This window comes from Diceros bicornis, chromosome 23, assembly GCF_020826845.1.
Source record: "Diceros bicornis minor isolate mBicDic1 chromosome 23, mDicBic1.mat.cur, whole genome shotgun sequence".
NCBI classification, from domain to species: Eukaryota; Metazoa; Chordata; class Mammalia; order Perissodactyla; family Rhinocerotidae; genus Diceros; species Diceros bicornis.
Window position 1 is genome coordinate 23,700,623 of NC_080762.1, and position 26,898 is coordinate 23,727,520.

Below are 26,898 nucleotides of genomic sequence, written 5' to 3' on the forward strand. Positions count from 1 at the left end.
TCTTACACTTCACGTTCATCCCATAGCAAAACCACACCATCCACCGTCCCTGGGCCCTCACTTTGCTCTGCTTGGGATGCCTTCTTCCCATCTCTTAGAGTCTAAACCCAGTCTGCTGCAAGGCTTGTCTTGAATGCCCTCCGACTGAAAACTTCACCTCTTTGTCCAACACTGTCTTTCTCATCACGGGTGCTCAGAGAGGCCTCTTCTGGTGAAGCCTCTCTTCTCTTTTGCAAGGAGGTTTGCAGACGGCCACCTCCTCAGTGTCCTCACGTGGCCTTTTCTCTGCGCACCCACATCCCTGATATCTCTTCCTTTTATAAGGACACCAGTCCTACTAGATTAGGGCCCCTCGTTTACCTTTAGTTACCTGCTTAAAAGCCCTGTCTCCAAATACAATGGAGGTTAAGCCTTCAACATATGAATTTGGGGGGTGATATAATTCAATCAGTAGCGCGTGGGTATAAAACTTCTGCCAGATCCTCTGAGGGAGTGTGTGTGTATGTTTGTGCGCATGTGTGCGCATGCCCTCTGTGTGTGGGTCTCCTCTGTCGTGAGCTTTCTTTCTCCTTTCTACCCTCAAGCAGAAAGCCCACAGAGCAGCAGATTGCTGTGTTGCTCTCCTGCGGTAGCCCAGCTTGGCCAGCCCGTGGAGCTGCCCGCATGTGGTCCTACCCCTCAAAGACTCTGCTTCCGCCCCCGCTAAGAAGGCTCCCAGAGAGACACTGTCTCCCCTAGCAGTTCCATCACAGCCCCCTCCATGCCTCCAGCTGCCAGCAAAGGGGAACAGGAGAGAATGAACCACAGCAGGGAAGGGAAGGAATTAGGGGACTAGAACAGGAGGGTGACACTTTTGTTTTAAAAGAAAGAAATGAAGCCTTTCCTTTTACTTCTCTGTTAAACATTGTCCACAGGTTGTTTTTCTCCTCCAAATTTCTCCAGGTCCCTGATTCTGAAAGCCACTAAGGAACCCCTTAGCTCTGCAAGTTTAGACAGTTGATAAGTGATGTGGGGGAATGCAGTCTAATTGGGTCCTTCGTTAACCCACCCCTGACTTACAGAGGCGGGCTGTTCGGTTACAAATAGTTTTTCTGCTAAATCAGAGGTTGTCATCTGCCTGCAAATTAGCTGGAGGCACAAGCTTTGCGTTATGCAAAGTATTTATTCTCACAGTTAATATGCTGTAAAAGTGTGGTTTCACACTTTTCTGCCAGTATAAAGGTTCTCACCCAGTGGTGAACCAAGTCACCTGGGGGAGCATTTACAAAGTACCCAGGGCCCTGTCCTCTCTCCCTACCCTCCCCCACCATGAGAGTGAGAGGTCCCAGGCCTCCCTAACCCTGCACTGTTAACCTCCGTGCCACCACTTCTTATCTTATTACTTCCTCAGAGGTTTCTTATTAAATTTTTCAAATATAGGATTCCTGTCTTTTTTCTTGACAAAATCCAGTGACCAATTTGGTTTTTTAAAAACATTTTATTGTTTTATTATGGAAAATTTCAAATTAATAGAAAATAAATAGTGTAGCGTAGTGGACCCCCTGTACCCTTTACCCAACTCCAAAGATTATCAACATTCTACCATTCTCATTTCCTCTGTACCTAAATTATTGTTATTATTTTTTGACTAATTCAATTTTGTTTCATAGATGAGAGAGAGAGTGTGGTCTGTAAACTAAAAATTGGTTACATGTCCTTACAGGTGCTTCCCCCACCTTATTGCATTTAATCCTCACAGAACCCCTAGGCGTTGTTACCCACAGTTTATAGCTGGAAACTGAAGCTCTAAGAAATTACACACCAGCCAAAAGTGTGGATAGATGGAAAGCTATGTGATAAAGCAAATATGATATAATGTCAATGTTAGAAGCTAGGTGGTAAGTATATGGACGTTCAATGTAAAATTATTAAAACTTTATGTGTGAAGTTTTCCACAATAAAATGTTGAGGGGGAAATTCCAGCAGAAGCAAACTTCGTCTTGACCATCAAGCAGTGGACAAAACACAGAAGCTATTTCCAGATACCTATCCTGTTCATATCTGCACCAAAGAGACAGATTTGAGACTTGGTTAGATTTTAATCTTAAAACCAGCAAACCAAGGATAGAAATTACTTGGAGATATACCTACTCAACATTAACTGGTGACATCTTAGAGAACTCAGAAAACCAGATACAGAAGCAAAACCTCTCCCCGGGTGCTCCCTCAACTGTGGGCCAACAGCTCAAGAGGCCTCCTCATTGTTGATGCTCGTGAAAGGCCAGAGCCAGACATAATGATGGAGGATTCTCTGTTCCAGTTCTTGCCACTTAGGTGAGATTCCATCATTTACCCAAGGGAACATTTTGCATACATACAACCTGCATATTGAAGCTGTTCTTTTGCATGGGAGAACATGATCAGTTTTTTTACTCTACATCAGAACAGAACCACCCACACTGCTCCATTGTGTAATGCAAGCCCTGCTTTGATGGTGAGCTGGCCTGGCCAGGAACTGCTGAGCAGACTCTGCTCTGTTGGGAGTGATGGTTGGAGGCAACGATACCCTTTCAGGGGATTCCTGAGGGCATTTTGTTGCTGAACGTACAAGGAGACCCTGGTTGGGCAGCTAGCAGGCCCCTTTCCTACTCCTGCTGAGAGCCCTGTGTGTCCCAGCAGCCCAAGCTTGGCTGCCACTGGCATTACCCAGACCGCCCTTCAGTGCTTGAGGCTAAGTGCTCTGCCCTTCTAGCTTTAGCCTTCTATGGAGGAGGGAGCTGCTTAGAGACACAAAAGCCACCTCTCCAGAATCTTCCAGGGTCCTCACACATTGCAAAACTAGGGTCACACCAGGAAACCAAGAAGTTTCCAATAACAACCTTCCCTCTTTCCAGAATTCTGATTGAATCTTGGGGCCCAGGTGACTCACTGATGTCCATACCGTTATACTATTCTCCTTTCAGTATACTCTGAGCAGAATTTAAAGCCCTCGAGAGGTACCTGTCTCATGAGTTAACTGCTCCATCAGCTTCCTTCATCCTGAAGTGTCTAGGCAGTACAGGCTAGAATGAAGAGCAGGCTTTATAATCAGATGTGGTCGTGAATCCCAACTTCCACCATTACTGGCTGAGACTGGGGAAAGTTGCTTCACTTCCTCGAGCCTGCTCATAGGATTATTGTAAGGTTTGAACTCAGATAAAGTATGTGAAGTCACCTAGCGTAGTCTCGGGACCAGCAAGTGCCACTTAGCCCTGGCTTCCCTTTTCTCTCGTATGTGTGGTATGTTGTAGGTATGAGATGAAGACTCACATCTCTGCCACTACCTGGTGGTGTGAACACATCCTATCTCTGCATCTGTGCACTGCGTTTCATCGTCTAGAAATGGACTGCTTGTTCTCCAAGATGCTGTGATTTTTTAAAATTATACTATCTAATTGCTCCTTAGAGTGCTCCCTCAGATTGTGAGGGCCCAGGAAGGTCCTGAGCATGGGGCAGCCCAGAAACAGTGAAAGTTGGGGGCAGACGAGACTGTGGGATTGGGGCGATGAAGGTAAGGAGGGCAGGGGGAGAATGATCAAAATGAGACCAGAATCAAAAAAAGGCTGGCATTTCTAAAAACTAAAATTGCCTCTTGAGAGTTTTGCCAAGGGCAGGCCCCAAGAGAGGTTTAGTTACCCCACGCTAGGGAGTGCGGGTGCCTGTGCTTCTAGTCGCTTCCCCACAGGAAACCTAACTGCAGCCTGGGCCCCCTACAGCTCTTCCCTGGGGAGGCTCACAGGCTGCTTTGGATGAGTAGACCACTGCAGCATTCCTGCCCACGCACACGACGGTTGCCTTCCTCCCAAGAATGATTTCCGTTATTATGTCATGTGGTCTCGCAACCAGGAGAGATTGTTTGCTCAGTTTTGCATAACAAACATTGAATCTGTTGTTGGATTTGCCGTTTAGCCTTGCTTGTGGGCCTTCCGTCGTCATCGTTGGTTCTTGCCTGCCACAGGCATCCAGGCACTCAGCACACATTTTCTCTCTTCTCCGCGGCGGCTGCGAGGAGCCCAGTAGTTGGGATTCCTTAAAGGCAAGCAGATGGAAGCGAGCGGGAGCGTGGAGGCAATTAGAGGATTTCTTCCTCCAAGCAGTGCAGGTTTGCTCTCTTTGGGTATGTGGCTGTTCTTGCTCATTTTTATTTTCCATTTGGATTTTGTCAGGCTGTCAGCTTTTTTTCCAGGCTGTATTTTGCTGCTGGTTGCAGCAGTGTGCAAAATGAGGTGACTTGGTTGCTTGTTGTTTGGAATCAAACTTTCCACCTCGCGGTGTGGATAATGCATATCATGATGAGGGTGGTGATGATGACGCTTCATATTTGTAAAATATTCTGCAGCTTAAAGAGTGCTTTCACATACATCAATGTCTCATTCAGTCTGGACAGAGGATCAGAAAAAAAGGAAAGCTCTACTCACTCTTGCTGGAGTTGGAGTTTTTCCTTGTCTTTACACCATCTCTGTAGTCAAACCACAAAGGGGAGAGTAATAACATGAGAACTGTAGCTTTCCGCTTTATTGCTTTTCTCTTTCTAGTTTCAGCCAATGAGTTAAATATTTTTCAAACATTTATGAGCACACTGCTAGATTTTCTGATGGCATTTAAGTAACTGTAGCAGACAGTGAGCTTCCAGTCTAGCCGGGGAAACAAGACCTCCATCTGTGAGTTTAAGAAACAGTGCCCAGCACACAGAAGGCACTCAGTAACTAGGTGTTGGATGAGCGGGTGAATGAATGGATGGATAACATAACCACCAAAGTCCTGAAAAGCAAGGAGAGGAGCTAGGGAGGAGCCAAAAGGTGCACAGTCCTCGATGGGAACAGGCACAGAGGATACAGCGCCCCCGGAGTGCCTGGGTGCCTGGAACGAGAAGGCAAGAGGATCGGGTACGCTCGTGGATTACCTGCATTAGTGATTTGCCATCCATCAGTGCAGCTGAATGAGAGGAAACCATGTAGGTATAGGCTGAGAAGAGTGAGCAAGGAAAATGGAATTCTCTGCTCTTAAGGATGGGGCAGGCAGAAAGAGGGAGGGAAGGAGGCAGGCAGGCAGACAGACTGAAAGGGAGAGATTGCTCGTAAAATTGCTGTTGGGAAAAGTGCCAGCAAAGTCACTCCACCGTAAAAGTCTGTCTCCTGGACTTGAGAACCTGCTGTATTGCAGCCCTGTACTAGGAGCTGGAAGAAGGCAATGGGGAGAATTAAAGAGATGCAGGACTTGGCCCCAACCCTTTAGAGACTCTGCCATGCACAGGAAACAGTGAAATGATGTGAATGCCCCACCCCGCCATGATCAAGTGCAGGAATAAGCCAAGGAATTGAGAGACAGGGAGACCAATGTGGGCCTGAGGAGCTGAGGGGAAGGCTTCTGGAGGGGTAAGACTGGCGTGGGGCCTGGCACACGGATGCGATGTGGGAACCGCATGGACAGTTGTGTGGAGAGAGTTACCATCCTAGGTGGAGACTGTGCTGGGGCAGTGGGAGACTGGTGGAAGAGCTGTAGGGGCACCGGTGTGGAAACCAGGCTGTAGAGCTGGAGAATGTTGCTGAGCAGGGAAGCAACATTTTGAAGGTGGTAACAGAATTTTTGTTCACTCCCAGAATTCTCGTTAAGTCCTGCTACCCCAGGTGCTGCGCTAGGGGCTCTGCGCTCTCCCTGATTGGTGGTGCAAGAGTAAGCTAAGGGAAGAAAACGCCTCCTGGGGATGGGCACTGAACCTTTTCAGTGTCTCCGGGGGCGCTGGTATACTCCAAGCCAAATACTACCGCTCCGGAGCTAGAACAGGAAAAAGAATATCCTGCAGTACGACTGTCAGTAGGACACTGTTTTTGTTAGTTGTTTTGGCTGCCATGAAACTGTACTTCATTTGTGAGTATTTTGGAGGGGTGCAGAAGTTTGTACTGTATGAACTCTAGGTATTTTCATTAAGATGTATTTTTAAAGTAATATCAACATTAATACACACACCCCAGTGTAGAGTACTTAGAAAATACAGAAAAGGACAAAAGTCACCCATTATTCCATCACTCAGAGATAAATACACACGTTGTTAGTACTTTGTTCAATGTCCTTCCCCAATGTGAATTTAGAGTTTTTTAAATGATTTCAAATTGCACTCAGTGTTTTTTATCTAGTTTTTTTCACTTGGCAATATACCATGAATATTTTTCTGTGTCAATAAATTTATTTTACCATATGATTTTAAGGCTATATCCTGTTCCACTATGGGAATATACCATAGTTTATTTAATCAGTCAATAAGAAAGCAGTCTCCTGTTTTTGTTTATTTTGGTTGTTTCCAATAAATTAGGCTTTAAACATATTTTTAAAAACAACATTATAATATAGTATTTTCAGATAACCTTGTTTTCATTGAGTGAATTGCCTAGTCAGATCCAAGTGAATATAGAAAGTTCTCCACGAAGTTTTATCTCATTTTTATTGTCACTTCATCCAAAATGATAACTAATCAACCGCTGAGTGGAAAAGAATTGTATGTGCCATAGTATGCTTCCCTAAGTATGTTAAAAACATGAGAAGACCAAGCCCCATACTGATTGATATACCCAAATATTGAATAAGAGTTTAAGAGGTCTCAGCTGGATCAGGTAGTTCTTAGAATTTAAATGTCATCCTGGCCTTGATTATAGTGAAATTTCAACAAAAAAAATTTTTTAGTAACTCTCAATATTATCTTCATGTAGATGAAGAACTTACTTAACTCTCTCTGTCTACCTACCTTTTAACCAATATCTCCCTGCAAGACACCTTTCTCCTTCCTGATATGGGATGCCATTTGGAGGGCTGGTTCTTGCTAACTTTATTATAAGCTGTGTAGAAGAAAAGATATGTCAACCTTGTTTTTCCTTTGAGTCACAGTTTGATTTGCAGAGGCTGGAACTTCCTCTTCGTGTTTCTTTTCCAGTAATATGTGTGATTCACCACAGTTCAAGGTAACCCCATCTACAACACCTCATTTTTTTTTCAAGTGGAATTTTTCTATGAAAAATTAAGATTCTATGAAAACCATAGAGTAGAGAGGAATTCTGTAAGTCTTCCATGAAATTATGCCCCCTGCCTCTCAGAGTTTCCTAATAGAATTAGGTTACTTGTTTTTCTGAATTATTTTTTATCGTCCTATGCTTATGAATGAGATGTGTGTGGAAGAACCGTCGATGAAGGTCGAGGAAAATAAGCACAGCGTTCTCTGTTTTTAAAAATTGCTTTGTCTAACTGTTGCTGGTGCGTAGGAACAGTTTTTCATATTGAACTAATACTTGTCCGTTTGCTAAAGCCTTTTATCAACTCCGATAATTTATCTGTATTTCTCTTAGGTTTTCTGTGTAACCAGTCATATCCATAAATAATTATAAGTTTTAGTTCTTCCTTTTCAATCTTTCATCTTTTATTTATTTTTCTTGTCTTACCACTGTGGCTAGGGCCTGCATGCAGTACAGTGTTAAAAAGAAGTAGGGAGAGCACACGTCCTTAGCTCGTTCCTGATTTTAAAGGGAAAGCTGCTAACATTTCACCATTGAATATGATGCTTGCTATTGGGATTTGGTTGATACTTTTTATTAGATTAAGAAAGTTTCCTTCTTTTTTTTTTTTATAATTTTATTTATTTATTTTTCCACCAAAGCCCCAGTAGATAGTTGTATGTCATAGCTGCACATCCTTCTAGTTGCTGTATGTGGGACACGGCCTCAGCATGGCCAGACAAGCGGTGCATCGGTGCGCGCCCGGGCCGCCAGCAGTGGAGCACGTGCACTTAACCGCTAAGCCACGGGGCCGGCCCAGAAAGTTCCCTTCTGATCCTAGTTTCCTAAAAGTTTCTATTTTTTAAAATCACAGATAAGTGTTGAATTTTATTCAGTGCTTTTTCCGTGTCTATTGATTAAAGATCAGAGGATTTTTCTCTTTTAATAGGATAATGGGACATTACTGTCAGCAATTTTCTAAAGTTAAACCATCCTTGCATTTTTGGTAAAAATCCAAGTTAGCCGTGATATATTTTATGCACTGTTGGATTCAGTTTGCTAATATTTTTTTAGGATTTTTATGTTTGTGTTAATATCTGAGATTAGCTATAATTTTCCTTTTTTCCTAGTGTTCTTGTCTGATTTTGATACTAAGGTTATACTAGTGCTTTTTGGTTTTCAATCTCTGAAACTTGCCTCTTTTTTCTCTAAAAGCATCTTTTTTCTCTAAAACACTAGCACGAAACCTAACGTTTATTGGTTTTGTTTTTTTGTGGAGGGACAAGTAGATTTTTAACTGATGAACCAGTTTCTTTAATGTTTATAAGACTTTTCTCTGAAATTCTTCATTTCATTGAAACTTTCAAATTTAATGACATACAGTTGTTCATAGTATGCTCTTATTTTTTAACCTCTGCTGAATCTATAGTTGTGTTTTCTCTTTCATTCCTAATATTATTATGAGTACCCTCTCTATTTTTCTTGATCAATTTTGGTAATTTGTCTATTTTATTAATTTTTTCAAATAAACAGCTTTTCCTTTGTTAATCTTCTCTAATGTGTCTTTGTTTTCTGGTTTTATTAATTTCTACCCTTTATTATTCCCTTCTTCTACTTTCTTTGGATTTATTCTTGTTTACTTTCTTCTTGAGTTGGATACTCACTAATTTTCAATCTTTTTTCCTTTCTAGGGTAAGATTTGAGTATTTTCCTCTAAGTACAACTTTAGTGGAATCTGACAAGTTTTAGTATGGAATATTTTCATCATCACTCAGTTCTAAGAATGTTATAAATACCATAGTTGTTTCTTCTTTGATTCATGAGTTATTAGCAGTGTCATTTAAAATTCCCAAACAATGACAGTTTTTTAGTAATCATTTTGTTTCGGTGTCTAACTTAAAACATCTATTGTTGTCAGAGAATGTTGTTTGTATGATACTAGTTCTACGAAATTTATTGAGACTCAGTTCATGGCCTAGTATGTGATCAAGTTTTTAAAACATCCATGAATGTCTTTTTAAAAAATGCATATTCTCTGATGGGAGCTGGAGAGATAGAGTTCTAAATATATCCATTAGATTAAACCTCTGAATTGTGTTCTTCAAATCTTTTATATATTTATTAATCCATCAATCACTAAGAGAGGTGTTGTTAAAATCTCTATGTTTGTCACTTTGTCCTTATAATTTTGATGGTTTGCTTCATACATGGTTATATCCATTTCCTGGGAAGAATATTGAAGAACTTTTCACTGATGTTGTCTTCTTTGTCTGAGAACATTGATTCCTTCCTTCAGCTTCTAAGCAACTATGAATTCAGCTCTCAGAAGCCCTGGCCTCAAGGCATTTGTCTTCACATTACCTTGTTAGCTTCAATGCTATGGGCTGTTTCAGGGAAAAAAAAAAAAAAGTATCATAAAATCATAGAGCTACTGTGCTTGAAGGAGCCTTAAAGTTCATCTAATCCAACCACTATCTGCTTATCTAAATTCTGCCAGAACATCTCTAGTGTCAAGATATTCTCTACTATCTTTAGGAAGTTCTTGTTATTAAAACAAGTCATAAGAAAATATTCTTCCATATAACAACCCATCAGTTTTTTTTAAAGACTCCTTAAAATGTCTTCTTCTCTAAGCAAAACAGTTTTTAGTTTTTGTATTAGTTTTTCTCGATAATTCCAGGTCCTTTCAATATCTTAATTACTGTTTTCTGAACCAGTTCTCGATTCTATATAGTCATGGTTTGAGAGACTTTCAAATTATATGCACACACATACATATGGGTATGTGTGTGTATGTATGTATATATATATGTTTTAAGGAATACTTTATTGGACAACTATTAAGGAAGCGCCTTGAGAAAATATACTATATTGAGGCTAAAACTCACTGACTCCATCATGTAATGATTTCTCTCTCTCAAGAGAAACAATTGAGAATGAGAGACCATGACTCTTGCCTTTTGTTCTTAAGCATGGACACCAAGATCCATGTGGTTATTTTCCTGAAGGTCAACGGCACACTGCCCAAGGAAGGAGAACAGTGCATAGGAAAAAATTTCCTATTTAAGAAAAAATCCAATTTGTTAAGAAATTATACTGGCTTGCTTTTTATATTTCTAATAGAGAATAGGGACAAACTTGCCCTTCATTTGCTGACATAAAGTAAGTGTTGTGTTTGGAAGTTCCAGAGTCCACAATTTATACACCAAGGGAGGGTATTAAGAGGTGTCAGAAGATCTCCTTCCCTGTGGGAACAGTACCCTATTATGCTTGCAGGGAGTTGGCAGTAAGTCATGGGCACTCCACCCCCTTACCCTCATGATCCTCTCCAACCATCAAGAAAGCAAACCCCAGCTTGGGGCCCAGAACTGTTCAGATAGTTGAAGAGTCCCACCTTCAGACAGACAATGCAGTATCTTAATGTTGCTTAGCATTGTCTTTAGTAAGCAATAGAGGACAATATTGCCCTTTTAATTGGTCTCTGTCTCTTGGTGCCTAAAATTTCATTATCATTGCAGTTTAAAGAGACTCCAAAATCAGACTTGCTAATGCAGCCTCTGGTTTGGCAGCTCCTTAATTGTGATCTGTTAACCTCCTTAGCTCAGCCTAAGGGGAGGACTTCCATGATAACCAGTAAAACCTCTCTCCTTGGTTAAGCCAAGCTAGCTTTGTTAAGCAACTTTACCCAACACATTTATAGCAAAAGCACCCACATTTCTAAGTGTTTCTTGGAGCCCCAACTTAAGTGAGGTCTGACCTAATGCTGGATTTCAGTAAATACCACATTAGATCACACTGGCTTTTAAGCAGCCATGTCAAACAGTTGGCTCAAATTGAAGTTACTTTCAGCTAACAGCATCCCCCCCCCCAATCTTTTTCACACATGCTGCTGCCAAACCACATGTCCCCCATCGTGTACTTATACAAAATTTTTTTGTTCAGGCCCTCACATTTTCCTTCACTAATTTTATCATCTTAATTCTGGCCTGTTACTCTAGCCTGTCAAGATATTTTTGTGTCTTGAGATTGTCACCTACAACATTTCCTATCCCTCCAAAAGTTTGTTTCATCTAAACATTTTATCAAGCAAATTTCCCATATCTTCATCTAAGATGATGGCAAAGTTGTTGAAGATCTCAGAGCCCTGTTTTATGCCCCTAGAGGCCACCTTCTAGGTGGACATGAACTCATTGATCAGCCCCATTTAAATGTTGTCATTCACTTCATTGCCCTAGTATCCAACCCACATTTTCCTGTCTTATTCCCGAAGGATTATGAGAGGCCTTTTTGGAGGATGCGTTGCTGAAGTCCATAAAGAACCACATTTCTCTGGTCCCTGTCAAAATAGAAAGTGGGCTAACTATCCCTCCTACAAAACCATCCATCCTATATGAGAGATCAGACCAAATGCTGAAACACTTTAGTAGGATTACCCAAATTTGGCCTTTTTTTAATCTAGTGCTCCTTGACACTTTTTTCCGTAAGACTAATTTTTTGATAAGACCAATTAATGTTGAGATTTCAAATACAGAAATGGGACAATTTCACCCAAAGATATTTGCCCCTGTTTTACAATTTTACAATTTAATTCAGTTTAACAATTTACCTCACTTGTGCTAAACTATCAAATACTAGAATATGTCATCTAGAGTGTTAGAGATAAACTAAGTCCCCCAGTCCCATTCCACCAGTCAACAGGCCTGTCTGTCCCTCCATCCCACCCTCACCACCACCTCCCTAAATCAAGATTCATTAATTAACACTGGCTTAGGCTGCTTCCTAGCTGTGCGTCTCTCTTCCAGGTGCTCCCTTGGCTGAGCCACCCTGTGCAGAGCTACCAAACCAAGTCACTCTTGCTCAGAACTCTTTAGGGCCTCCCTTCCATACTCCACATTAAGTCCAATCCTCCTCCCTGGGCTGGTGATCTGCTCAGAGCAGCCACCTCCCCATTCTTCAAACCCCATGCCACCTAGTAGATTCCTCACTCTTCCCTAAATGTCTCCCATGCCTGCCTGACTCCCTGACTCCCATCTTTACTCTGAATGTTCCTGAGGCCAGGAATGTCCCAGTCCATTTCTAGATTTAGAAATCCTGCTCCTGTCTTGAGTGATAAACTAAATGCTCTCCTCAATGAAGCCTTACTGATCCTTCCATTGAAAGTATTTCTTCCTCCACTAAGTTTGCGTTAGCACTGTGTAACTTCCAAGTGACAGCTGTCTTGTCTAGAATTGTTTGTGTACTTGTTTTATCACAAGCTGCCCCAGTACTGGGGCAATAGCTTATTCACCTCTGTAGCTCACCAAGGACCAGGCACCTAGTAGATAGTCAGAACATATTTGTTGGATGGGTGGACGCATAGATGGATAGGTGGATGGATGGTGTTGGGACTCAAGAGAGAACAAATAACTTGCCAAGATCACAAAGTTCCGACTAATAGAATTAATAGTGGAGTCACTTCCCAAATTCAATAATCAAGTATTTGTCCAACACTGCACCACATTCTATTCCGAGGTTTTGCTTTGATCTTTTTGTGGAAGTATTAGTAATGAACATCCAGTTTTAAGAATTAGATGAAAAATCTCATTTTGATTGTTTGCTACACTATAAATATATACCTCTTAGTTTTGCATGCTTAGGAATATACATTTGGGAAAAAGCCATGGTGGGCTTTTCTTATCACATTCTTCAAGCATCAGAAACAATTTGAAAGAAGGAGACACTGCCACTTCAGAACATTTGTCCCACACTATTTCAGATATCTGTGAATACATTGGAAACATTGGTCTTTACAGCTCTAAAAATCAGAATTCTCTTAATGGAAGAGTGCACTTGAGTTGTACTGTGTCAGCAGTTTTTTTGTTTGTTTTTTGATCTGATTTATTTTGAGTAAGGGGTGGACTAGGGATCTGATGTTAAAAATAGAGATTAAGCCCCAGGATGGAATGGTCCCCCCACCTAGAGAGAGTGGTTCTGGCTTTCTCAGGCTATAGCCTAACAAAGGCACGCTGTTGTCAACCTGAGCTAGGGCTGATTAGCCTCATTTGAATCTGAAAGGGAGCCCACATCCTTCCTGTTGCCACGCAAAGATGCTGAGAAGAATTCGCGGAGAAAACAGATGGACTAATATGTGTTATGTTTCCCAGACGTCCTGTCCCCAGTGTCCCAAAACAGCACAATAATTGGGAATGAGATTGAACAAGAAAAGAACAAAGAAATAAAAGTACAAAATGCTGAGGAAAAGCCAGCCAGAAGCTATTCTTTTTAATCTGCTTCTCTTAGTGTTTTTTCAAATGTGGTTCTGTAGATAGTGGCAAAGGGAAAGAAGTGCAGGGTCATTTTTTCCTTTTTCAAGTAAAATGGTTATCTTGCACAACAGACCCATCGAGACTTGCTCTTATTTGTGGGTTGACCAACTCCCACTCCACCAGGTTCGAAAGTAAAGGCGGCCAATCTATCCTCTCATTGTTTTGTGATGTTGGAGCCTCTTTCTTGCTTTTTAAAATAAGTTCCCCAAAAGTATGGAATGGCTAGAGCACAAACCATTTGTTTTGGCAGTTTAGTCAAAATTTTCAACTTGCCTTTAATGTTAGTTAAAAAATGACATGAATTGCATTGGCATGATATGGATAGACTGACCAAAATAAGGAAGGAAGGAAGGAAGAAAAGAATGGAAAGGAGGGACGAAGAGACGAGGGAGAGAGGGGAAGAACCTGCATGTCTAACATTTCTTTTCTCACCAATCATTTCTCAGATTACCTCTAGTACAGACAAGGCTGATCAGTATTAGTGATGTTATGGTCATGTTACAGAAAGTCACAGTGGAAGGAATCTGGGGCCATGTAAATAATTAATTAATAATTTAATTAATAAAGTCAGGGACTGCTTCAAAATGGACAACTATATTAGTAGCTGTTGAACACACTGTCACTACGTTGTCGGAAGTTAAAGATATCCGATTTAAATTAGACATAACAGGGAAATTCCACCGAAATGGGAATGTAGTCACGGGGTTCTTTCCAGAAGAGATCATGCAGTATTTCTGGAGGTCTTCATAAGGAGCAAGAATTCCATCCCTACAGTGTAGGCATTTATCCCTACACTTTCTTCTTAATTCCAAATTTGTTTCTGCACGTAGATTTTGAGCGTATATTTACTTAAAACATTTATGGGATCATGAATGCTATTTATCTTCTACTCTGCTGAAATTTTACGCTATTAGTTATAATTGAGTTAACTAAATTGAAATTTTTTTTACCTTTTAAGGAAAAACTCTGGGATCATGTAAAAAGTGTGTAATTTGCCTGGGAGATGCAGAATGACTTCCAGCAGATAATTAGATGCTTTGAAAATATAAAGAAACAGGGTAGAGCCTGAACTAAAAGAATAAGTGATTCTGTTCGCCCTCCCCCAGGATATTTGAGAACATTTTGGGTTCACCTTTTAACATGTGTTCGTTGGATTATTAAGGAGCTCTTAAGTTTTTCCATGTTAGAAGTATAATCTTGTCATATAAAACCCACTTATTTGGATACACAGAGCAAACGGCATCATCTTTTCTTTAGGGTAGCCTAGTCTGTATATCATAAACATGGTATTATCGCCATTAAATTTTAGCTGTTGCTCCAGAAAGACTTAATCAAAAGTGCAATACATGTGAGAGATCTGCAGGCAACATTTGGGGCTGCAAATCTTAGGGTTTTTTTAATTCACCTTCACCCATGAGTTGTTAGTCCTTAGGAGTTTGCCACAGACTCAAAACGTTAGCGCTAGAAGAAATATTCAAGATTATCTGGATCAACCGTTGCAGAGGCTAGACGCAGGAAGGGCAAATGGCTTACCTGAGGTCACCAGTGGGTCAGTGCAGAATAGCAGTATACATGTTTGCTTTCTGTTAAAACCATTTTATTCACCTCTTAGGGAACATATTTTACTGCAGACAGTTTACCACTTTTGAACAAATGCACCAACTCTTCAACTCAGATTCATCTTTTCACTTACTATCTAATACCAGTGCCGTCCGACAGACATATAATGCACACCACAAATACAGGCAAAATGGATAATTTTAAATTTTCTAGTAGCCACATTGAAAAATCAAAAAGAAACAGATGAAAGTAATTTTAATAGTATATTTATTCAAGACAACATATTCAAAACATTATCATTTCAACATGCAATCAATATTTTAAAATTTATTAGTAAGATATTTTTACGTTCTTTTCTTCATACTGATTCTTTGAAATCTGAGTATATACTTTACACTTACATCACATCTCGGCTTGGACTGGCCACATGTGGTTAGTGCTTACTTACCATATTGAGCAGCTCAGTTCTATACCACTGAACAGGCCCAAGCTTTGCACCAAACCACAGGGCCCTAACCCTTGAAATTCTAAATGTCTCTGAGTCTAGTTCACATTTCTTTTAATTTTTGCTGTTGATATGCCATGCTTATCTCCTGAAAACCCAGAGAGAAGTAAGCAAGCATGAACTGCTGTAAAATGAGTGTATCTATAACAAACATGGTACAGCTCTTGCTAAGATAATGTTACTGTGTGATATATTACTCCTGCCTTCCTCTAATTCCATGAAGTTCTGCATTTCCTTAATGTCAAAAGTTCCCTTACCAGCTGCAGCTGTTTCCTGTGGATAATGTTCTCAAAGGCTTTTATTTATGAGGTGTCTTATACTGTAACTGCTATCAGAATGAATATGTATTCCACAGCCTGTATCCCAAGTCAGTCTAATTAACTATCTTCTCAGAAATAATTGTTAAACTCGCAACACTGATATCTCTCCCTTTGACCTAATTACAAAATTTAATGTTAAAATATGTAAGGAGGGAGATCAAAGAAGAGGGTCATTTTGCTTTCTGTTTGTTCGTGCACCATCTTTCACATCTCCCACCCCCCACCTCCAACAGGTAAGCAGAAGCAACACATGGAATGGTAATGAATGACTGTAGAAGCTGAGGCTGTGTTTTATTTTCCTCATCGTTGTTGTAGGAATGATCATAGTGCTGCCTTCAAAGACTGTAAGAATGAAGCATGAAGCACAGTATCTGACACACACTCAGTGCTCAACAAAAGCGATAGCTGGTGGTGTTATTTACTTTGCAATTGCTTCAGAAAAATAGGGTGGACAAAATAGAGAGCCAGTAGGCGTATCTAGTCTGCAAAATGGAAAGGAAGCCTGCCAGCTTTTTTTTAGGACATTACCCACATGATTCTTGGAACCAGATCAGACTCCACCCAGAGCTGAGATGGTTATGTTTCCAGTGTGTCTTCAGCATGACTGTGCGAACCAACATCACTTCCAATGATAATGGGAGTGTTGGAACCAAAATGACTCATTCATTTCAAAGGACAGGCAGTGTACAATGACAGAGGGAGGAGCTGACCCAGATAGTGTGTTTCAAGTCATCAGAACACTTTCCTATCTGATTTTCATAGTGAATTGTGACGGCTGTCTAGGAGAAAGCAGAATAAGCATTTTGGATGTCATTTGGGATCTTTTGTGATGCTTTTTTAAACAGTCCCACAGAGCGAGGAAATAGAGGTTTTAGAATTTAAAACTTTCAAGATAATTCTCTTCTTTCCTTGACTTTTGCCTTTTGCCTCTGCTGCTCAACAAACCCATTTAGCTGGAGCTCATCGGCTCCCCTTGAAGCTTCCAGTTATTATCTCTTGAACACAACTTAAATCACACCAAGTAGTTACTTGGCTCTCATGGGTGCAGTTCTCTCATTAAAACCTGGTGAATTCTTAACAATACTTTTGAATCACTTCCTTCCTCTGCTGAACTCCCTCAGTCTACTTGCTAAAGTCCTGCTTGTGGGAGGAGAGGATTGGCAGTTAGGGGGAAACAGTACAGAATTCTAGACTAGGTGCAGGCCTCTGTGGACACATTTTAATTTTTTAAAGTACTTTTTAGTTATCTAAATAAGTTGTCTAACCAAATACTCATGCTGAGTACATGAATTGTCAGTAAGTTGGCATCTCTCTTTGGGGAACCGTTTTTCATCTGCTCCTGTGATCCAAACAGATAGCACTCAGACAATACAAGTAGTGGTCCCTCTCTTGATTTTCTAGATTTGCTGGAAGTTTTAGTCCCTGTTGCTGTTAGAAGACGAAGCCACTCATAAAGTCCATCCAGACTGTTTAGAGAACAGCCAGCTATATCACCCGAACCTGCACGCCCACACCTTCTCATTTTTGCTTTGCCTGGGGTAGTCAGTTGCATACTCGAGCAAAAGAGAAGGTTATTAAAAGCATACCAAATAGTGGTATATTCATACCGTGGAGCACTGCTCAGCAATAAAAACTACTGTAATAAGTAAAGCAATAAAAACTACTATACTGCTCAGCAATAATGAACTACTGAAATGTACAAAAGCATGGATGAACGTCAAAAATAAGCAGACACAAAGAGTACGTACTGTATGATTACATTTAATGAAGTCCTAGACCAGGCAAAACTAATCTATGGCAGTAGAAATCACAACTGTGGTTGCCTGGGATGGGACTGACCGTGAAGGGGCACTGACAGATCTTTCTAAGGTGATGAAAGTGTTCTCTATCTTGATGAGGGTTTAGGTTACACAAGTTATATATATATATATATATATATATATATATATATATATGTCTGACATATATATATGTCAGAACTCATTGAACTGTACACTTAAGATCTATACATTGTACTGTATGTAAATTATTCCTAAACTTAAAAATGAAACTACAAAGAAAGAGGGAGACAACTGAAAAATCCATAATACTTGCTGAACCTCTCCAAATTATTAGAAATTGTCTTTTCATTTCTGAGATATTTTCTTCAAAGCTAGTTACCAGGTAGTTGTCGTCACCCCCTTTTTGTACAAGGTACATAGTGGGCCGCGGTTTCCTGTTTCTTCTGGACTCCTCCTGGTACCGCAGTACCAAATGGTCAGCCACACTTCAGAGCATAGAGTGCTTTCTTTTTCACAAGAGATTGTCCTAGATTATATGGGAAATCAAATGTTTTATAAGTTGTACAAGGGACATTTATTACTTGAAGAACATTTTTTTTGAAGGCATATATATTCACTCCCTAACTTATCATTGGTTGTGTTAATTCATAATTTGGGAGACTGCTCTTAAACTGGGACTTGTGTCAAGTGTTCTGTGTTGTGAAATGCAGATGTTTACATTCATTTTTAAATCTGTTACTTACCCCCTCCCCCTCCCCCTCCAGTCCATCCTCCCTGCTGTTAAGTAACCTTTCTGAACTACAAATCTATCATGCAACTCTTGCTCAAAAGCCTTCCTGGCCTGCTCCCTCTTTCACTCTCTCCCTGCCTAACTTTCTGGTGGCCCATCTACACCTTTGGCTTTTGTCACACCGAACAAGGCTTCTCCCTGGAATGCTCCTTGCTGAATCTGTGCCTTCGTAACAGCTGTTCCTCAGGCTGAGGAGCACTTAGCCCACCTCGCCCCTTCACCAGTCCTTCCTGCAGGCCCAGCTTCCTCTGGGTAGGAGTGACCCACACGCCCGGGCTCCCAGAGCATCATGTGGGTTTCTCCAGGAGAGCACACTTGCCATATTGGAGCAGGACAAGTGCTTTCCATGTCCATCTTCTCCCATTGGCTGAATGTTCTTCAGCGATGGGAATGGCATTTTGCATCTTTGTATTCTGTGCACACTGCTGGATACATAGTATTGGTCCATAAATGGTGGGTGGATGGATGGATTCATTCATTCCTTCATTCAACACTGCAACAGTAGCCTTCTTTGTGGGACCTCTGAAGAGGAGACAAATAAGGACCAGAATGTTCTGTGGCCCTAGCAGAAGCAGACTTTTTGGGACAATGTTACAGTGTTCTGGTCCTGCTGACTTTGCTTGCTTTTTTAAGTGGTAATGAGAACCTGACGGTGCTCTCTGCCTGGGTTGCTCTTTCTACCTCTCCTTTTCTACGTGAGGGAATTCCTACCCAGTTCTAAGAAAGAAAATGAGAACATACCACTAATAATGTAAACCAGGGCAGGAAAAAAATGAAAAACATAATACAAATACCACCTAACAATAAATTCGCTTTTTACGTTTTCTAAATACCTTCACATATACCATTTTGTTTTGTCTTCACAAAAATCCCATGAACCAACCAGGGGAGGGATAATTGTCCCAGCAGGCAGATGAGAAAACTGAGGTGAAGTAGAGGCCAGATGATCTGCCCAAAGTCACAGGTCTGGTTAGTGATAATGCTGAGACCAGAATAGAAGTCCATGTGCTCCTACCAGGCTGGGAGATTGTTCAAAAGTACAAGTTCCCAGGAAAGATCAAATAATTGCTGGAAAAGCACTTCCGATCTCCAACGAAAACAGATCTTTCCAGCTGAGTGCCCTCCCTAAGGCCTGAAGAGTATTATCTGCCAAGTAGTTGTTCTTTTCTCTTCTGCATGAACTACCCCAGGCTGAAGGCCACCGTGAAATCGGGGAGAATAAAGAGCGGCTACCCCACTGCCAAAATATATTTGAAACTTATGGAATAAGTAACTGTGCATTTAGATAGAAATGAGAAAAGATCTTTTCTTAAATCCTTGCCAGGACACAGGTATGGACACTAATGCAGATATGGAGCCTTGTCGCCCGTGCATGTGTGTGTAATATAGTGATGAGACAGCTATTTCTGCTAGGCTAGGGTAATATTTAAAAGCAAACATTTCACAGTAGGAAGACGGCTGCTGAACCTGCATTTGCAGCTGCAGCTGCATCATTCCTCTGGGGAAGGCGAGATGGCTATTCTCCAACTATTCACAAAGGGCGAGAGTCAGGAGCAAAAAGAGAGCTTGCTCGTGTTTAATACAGCAGAGTCCAATTTCATGTCCCGCATTAGATGCCTAACTCAGAAGCTGACCGCAGAGACAGCTCATTCACTTTGAGACCCAGGGTTCGTTCTGCAAGATCTTTCAGACCTTCTTTTTTCTATAATAGATAAAATCCCATGCATTTTATTGGGAGTGAAAGAACCAGATCTTTTCAGACATTAACGAATGAGGGGCTGTGAATTTGGTTCACCTTCTTGATTTGCTGCACAGAGATAACCAGTCACTCCAAACCTTAAACATATTCATAATTGTGTTGAGAGCAAAGTTGCCTGTGATATCCAATTTTAACTGCTCTCAGGTACGCATCTCCGGGATCCTCCTATCCTTTTTTTATATCCGTTCTCCCCTGTTCCCTCTTTCCCACTTATCTTTCTTTCGAGGTCTCCACTGGCTAGCTTTGCCAGCCAAAATGTGCAGACATTTCACCGGTCAGAGATAGAAAACGAGCTTCTAAAAGAAGCAGCACCAAGAGCCCTTGGCAAGGGTGCGGGAAGGGACTGATCACATGAGTTGTCTTGGTTGAAGCCCTCATTCCTCTGGTTCCATAGCCAGCATTACTCAGAAAGTATTTCCTTTCATTTTCATGTAAAACCTAGTTATACAGCTGCTTCAGGGATCTGGAATAAAATGTGGGGGAAAATCATGACGTGAAATGAGAAATACGGAGAGACAGATAAAGAAAACCACATTTTTTGTTGTTGCTCCTGAAATAACACACTGATATTGAACCTTGTTCCTAATTTGGAATTCTGGTCAAAACTATGATGTGAAAGAATGTTATCAAGCACCTTTGCACTTGCAGTATTCACAGAGCTTTCTCAAACTTGGGTGGAGTGTGACCACAATGTGGGACAAATTGTAACTCATTGATTGTGTGGATGTTTGTAGGTGACCTTGTCACCTAGACTTTCTTGTCCCTCGTTAATTTCCTCCTCAATAAATAGAAAGAGAACAATACCTAGTTTCTAGTTATTTTTGACCTAAAATGGTAAATGATACATTCCCATATTTATATTTGGCTTTTGGCCTTTGATTTCAGAGTTGGTTCCTCGAACACTGGGACGGTTATGTTCAGCTACAAAGTCTGTTGGGTTCTTTCCCCACAGAGCATGTGTGAATTCTTCCCTTTGTCGGGACATAAGATTGATGCTAAATTCTCCCGCTCCCACTTATTTCACAGATGACTTGCAGTGAGCCAGGCATCGACTCAATCATCTTTATTCTGGGTTTCTGGGGTTGGAAGTTGCTGAATACCATGTAAATGAATAAAGCCCGGCTTCAGGCCCAGAGGAAAGGTTGGATGTTAATACTGGTGTATACACCTTCAGTCTCACTGGGAGCGTGACTTCGTGTTACTGTTTCTTAGAGATGTTTGCTTCTATGTGGGAGACATTGATTTGCCACTCTGATTGCCACAAGTGGCAGCTTTTTGTTCTGTCCTGAAGGTGGGAGAACAAGCATGGACTTCATAGTCAAATAGACGTGGATTTGAAATCCTGTTCCATCACTTCCCAGCTATTTTCTCTTAAGCGAGTTCCTTAATTTCCCTGAGTTTAGGTTTTCTACAGTGAAATAGATTAAACAAACAAAATGTAGATCATCTAGCACAATGCCTGGTGTAGAGTAGACTCTCAAAGTTGTTTATCCCTGTCTCCTTTGCTTCTTTTCAGTAGGAACTTCTGGGGAGGAGCCTAAAAAACAGGGTTTTCTGTGAATTCTTTGTACTTTTCTGTAGTGTACTGAATTCAAGGTACTGTTTTCTTCACTACCATTCCTGCAATAAGAGTAAGACATTTCTAAGGAAGTCATGAGAGGTGACGTGGCGTTGCCTAGTGGTTCTCAAAGTGTGGCCCCAAACCAGCAGCATCAGAATCATCCAGGAACTTATCAGAAATGCAGGTTCTCAGGCCCCACTCCAGACCCACTGACCCAGAAACTCTGGAGGTGAGGCCCAGCAGTCTGTATGTTCACAAGCCTTCCAGATGATTCTCATGTGTGTAAAGTTTGAGAACCACTGGTGTAGTGAAAAAAACACTGGACTAGTTTCTTACATGTTCTGCTGTATAAACCAGCAGTTATTTCCCCGTGCTGGGCCTTGTCTCTGCATCTCTGAAATGAAAGGTAGGATTGAACCAAACATCCTCTAAGATCTTTTCCAACTAGCATCTTGTGGTTCTAGTCTCAATCTAGCTGTGGCAGCATTTTCTTAATGACCATACTCTAAAAGAGGATCAGAGAGAAAACAACTTTTTTTTCATTATTTCAAAGGTAGTACATTATTGTTGTAGAAAATGAAAACTAAGCAAAATGAAGACACTTAGAACCATTCAGAATTTCAGTATTCAAAGATACTCTTATGTGCTGGGCTCTTCCAGTCCTTTTAAGTTTTATGTGAATGCACATGTGTACATTAATCTATGTGTATGGATATATGTTAACATCTCCCACAGTCATTCAGCATTGACCTACTGGGCGTGTGCTCTGTGTCAGGCACAGTTTGGGGCTCTGTGGGTACACAGTGAACAGTCAGGAAAAGCCCCTGCCCCCGTGAGGGTCTCCTTCTCATGGGGGGAGGTAGACAGTAAACAAGAAAATAAACAAGTAATTAAACGAATAAGATCATTTCTGAGAGTGTTAACTGCTACGAAGGAAATAAAACAGAGTGATATGATAGAGTGACAGGGTAGTGGCCAACTGAGAGCTGATGCCAGGAAAAACCTTTCTGAGAAGGTGACATTTGAGCTGAGACCTGAATCCTGGGAAGGAGCCAGCTATGTGGATATTTTGGGGACAAGCATTTCAGGCAATGAGAAAAGCTTGTGCAGCAGCCCTAAAGGCAACCAGTATGGCTGGGGAGGCCAGAGGAATAGGCAGGGGCCAGAGCAGAGATGGCTGTATAGTTTAAATTTATTCTAAATACAATAGGAAACCATTTTAAGACCATTAGTAACTTTTTTAAAAAAGATCACTCTGATTGCCGTGTTGAGGCCAGATTATAGAGGACAAGAGTGGAAGCAGGAGAAATGGGGTCGTATTTCCACCTAGTGTTTTATAACTTGCATATTTCTCTTGACTTTATCATGAACATCTTTCAGGATTATTAATGTTCTGCCACATTATCATTTTTAATGGCTGCATAGGACTCTAGCATGATACCATATTTTGTTAATCCCCTGTGGGTGAGTACCTAGATTATTTCCAATTTTTTATTATGAATAGCACTGAAGGGAGTGTTGTTAAATCTTTGTGCACATCCTTGCTGTTTCCTTAGGATTCCTAGAAGTGGAAGTCCTTGGCCAACAGTAGGCTACATTTGAAGACTTTCTTGAGTCTATTAGTTGCTTTCATCTGTAATTATATAACTGGGCGTCCTCCAATCACTTAACACTTTTAGTTGATGGATTTTTACCAGACTGGGACCAGAGGGAGTCAAGTGCGGTACTCTCCTGGGGTGCATAATTTAAGAGCACCCTAAAAAACTCAGTATCAAGATAAATAATATCTTAATGCAATTTTTTTTTATCCTGGCCACTGAGCTTTTTTGGCATCTCTTTAAATTTTGCTCCCAGGGCCAGTGCCTCACCACTTCATCCTAGGCCTAACCCTGGAATTTGTATATAGGCAAAACATAAGAAAGTCATGATTTGTCTCTGGGTTTGAGTCTGTTTTTACATATCCTATTATAGAATTACATCATTAACTTAACTGTTAGTTATCATTAACATTGTGTGTTTCTGTTATCATCGTTATTGTCAAGTAATTAGAAAACACAGATATGTCACGGGTAATGGTCTGAGGAACATGTTCTCCCTTTCCAGGTGTGTGGGGCTCAGTTATCTTCAGCACCCTATTTTTCCCCGACCTCACGAATGGCTGTGATCATGTATGTGCTTCCTGGTCCTGCTCACTTGGCCTGGGGATTATAACTAGGAGGTCCACGTGGCTCCTCTGTGGAATCCACCAGGATCCCACTGGGTGTCCTACTCTTACAGTCCCAACCGTGGCCAGCTGTTCTCTCCATTCTGCTCAGACTCTTTCATTCTCTCTACCTTCTCAGGAAAACTAAAGGACCAAAAGTTAAAGTTGGAGCTTTTCTTATTTAACAGAAAGGAGAAATTGGCCAGAGTCCAAAAGAGAAAACTCTTCAAGTTACCAAATAAGTTTTCAGTTCTATATTTTGGTTTCCTTCTCTGCGTCACCACTCCCAGAAGTCAGGAGCATTTTAGACTCCTTTAGAAGGCAGGAGCAAACAATTGAAGACAAAGAAGGAATCTTTGTACCTTGTTGATGCCACTGCCCTCCCACCTCGCAACCACAGGGCTTGTGTGCTCATGGTACCGTCGACCTTAGATCCACAGACCTCTGTCCCACGGCTGTTGTCAGCCTCATACAGTTCCTGGGCTGGGCAGCCTATCACACCCCAGAGCCAGGGCCACCTCCGCACTACAGAGATTCTCGAAGCACTACCAAATGAACTTTCTTCCTCTGTCGTTTCCTCCTTTTCATTACTGAACCGATTGAGCCTATCTGTGCAAACAAATAAGTGTTGGGCATATAGGTCAGTAGGTAGATGGTTAACAAGACGATTACCATCAAAAGAAGCCACAAGTCCAAAAACTGTTAACCCCAAATGTTGCAAAGCCACATCCCTCCATATCATTCAACTCTGGTCAAAGGGTTAATGTCTCAACTGTCTGGCAGAGTCCCCTGCTCTTACCTCAGCATGGGTAAAGGAGAAGGCCCAGCTGACCTTGCTCAGATGACTTTGAGATGGCGGCCGTCCCCAGCATCTAGTGTCTGATTGGATCTAGGAGCCCCACTTGTCTGCGAAACTCCCAGCATGTCCAGGAGAGGTCCTGCCGTCAGGCGACTCGGGCCCTTTGGGGAACAGTATAATGGGAGAGGCCGACAATGCTTTGTGGAGCTACAGACGTGATCCGTAAGGAATTGGAGTGTGGCTGCCCCAAACCCACCTGTTCCTTATTCGCATTGAGGTTTCTGATTTCGTATCATACCAGGCCAAGGGGCATCTGCTGGAAATGCTAGGGCTTTCAGAGTCTCTCTTCACGGCTTTGAGGAAGTAGCGGAGCTAAATATGACCCCCTCTGCCCTGTGACCCATGCACCCGTCTCTGTTATCAGTCATCAGAGTAGGGCTTCTGAAAGTCTGTGCTTGAACATTAGCGTTTAGGTGAAAATTAGCTTATTACATGCAAAAATGCTGTCTGACTGGAGCGCGTTAGTGTTAGTGACCTCTGAAATTGGCCCTTTAATAGTATGATTCAGACTGAGATTTTTAAGCCAAGAGTTATGTTAAAAGCTCCTTTTTCTCTCTAAAAGATAACCCTCCATTCCCACCTTCCAACTAATACATTAAAAAACATAAGTATCGTACTACTGTTGTAGTTCCTTTTGAAAATTCTGGGCAGTCGATTCTTCCTTGAGGTGAATCAAATAAAGAAATTATTAGGCAGAAATATCAGCTTTCTCCCTTCTTCATTTCCTTTTTTATTTTCTCTTAATTTTTATCAGAATAATTCATTTCGTTGTCTACTCAGTTAATGTTATCCCTAATCCACAGTGATTAGTTTGGGGGCATGGCTGGACACCAGCAATGGCAGACTGGCCATCTCCTGGGCAGCCAGAAGTCACTGGATGTCATTTGTGCATGCGATAGAAAGACCAGTCGTGACCCCGAGAGAACCCCCAGGCTCCGGCATGCCTCCTGTTCTCACATACGCTTGCCTGTTAAGCCTATGGTTTATTGAGCACTTACTATGTGGTCAGATAATGGTCTAGGTGCTATCTACTAATTTGAACCATATGAAATTGATGTTTCTTTTTTTTAGATCAAAGATAGTCAAGTATCAGTAACTTCCTATTAGTAATTAATAGTAGAATATGTCTATTCTTATCAAAATTGACATAATCCACAGTTGGCAGGGAAGAAACCAGAATAATTTTAGCCACCTACTCAAAATATAAACCCTTCCCCTTGATCATGGCTTTCTACCCTCTGACACCCTGAGGCAATGAGAAATGAAGCAAAGAGGAAGAGGAGAGAAGTGGAAGGAAACTCATTTCAGAACTGAAGGAGTGGAATTGAAACCATTAAAAGAAAAATCACTCCTGTCTCTCTCCCACATGTGCAAATAATGAACTGCCCAGCCGGGGCCTCTCTTGAGATGGTCAGCTGGGCGGGCAGCAGGCAGCTCCAGCAGGGGCCACAGCAGCCCCAAGTAAGAGATAGAACCCTGGCAGGCTGTGGGGACAAGGCCAAGTATTGCAGAGATAGGCTCTGTGTGGCCTCCCTGAAACCCAGTCCAAACTCCATTTGTATTTACATCAGACCATCATCTTGATTTCCTCCCAACGTAACATCATCGTCTCCCACACATGTGCGTGTTGCCAGAACCTCACATTGTTATCAGTTAATAATTTAAACGAAACAAATGATCTTCACTCTCAGCGTGTTACTGGTGCCGAATAACAGAGCAGGTTTCAGGTGCCCAGTGGAAATCTGTAGAGCTTTTGACACCTTGAAGATATTTTTAAACCTAAAAGAACAATGGCTCCATGTTGACATTTCAGCTTCAAAATAGGAAGATTATGGGAATGGACGAATGGAGGGAGGCCATCCAGCCAATCCGTGCACTTTCCCCATTTGTTCACTTAGAGATGGGGGAGGGAGGGACGGAGGAAGCCATTCATGGCATCAGGAGGAGAAATGAATGGAAGTGAGGATGACAGAGAGCCACCATTACACAACCTCCCTGAACAAGAGCAGTCAGAGCAGTAGAAAGGCAGAGGGCAGCTTCACAAAGGGAGGCAGAAAGTTCCCCTCACTTCTTTAGAAAAGGTTCATTATCTCACTTCCTGTTTGTCATTTGATAGTATTTATTAAAGGCCAAGTTGCCCCAGGCATTGTACTTGTGTTGGATTCAGTACACAAAGAATCACGGACGTGGATGCCCATGTAAAGGTGTGCACAGAGACTCCCCACCTGTGCGTTCAAGAACAACTGTGGCTCTTCAG

At 41.5% G+C, this 26,898-nt stretch overlaps 1 protein-coding gene across 8 annotated transcripts in view; it reads left to right on the plus strand.

Annotated features, from left to right (window-relative positions):
* The window catches only part of FYN (FYN proto-oncogene, Src family tyrosine kinase), a 212,093-nt gene that overhangs the window by 104,304 nt on the left and 80,891 nt on the right, over positions 1-26,898 (plus strand). The window contains exon 1 of one of the 8 annotated variants that reach the window (XM_058566439.1): positions 3,930-4,135. The exons of 6 other annotated variants lie outside the window; for them this stretch is intronic. The gene's annotated coding sequence lies outside the window, so the exon portion shown is untranslated. Of the gene's footprint in view, positions 1-3,929; positions 4,136-5,372; positions 5,394-26,898 lie in introns of those variants that run through there. One more of the 8 variants, XM_058566440.1, reaches the window with a different exon arrangement.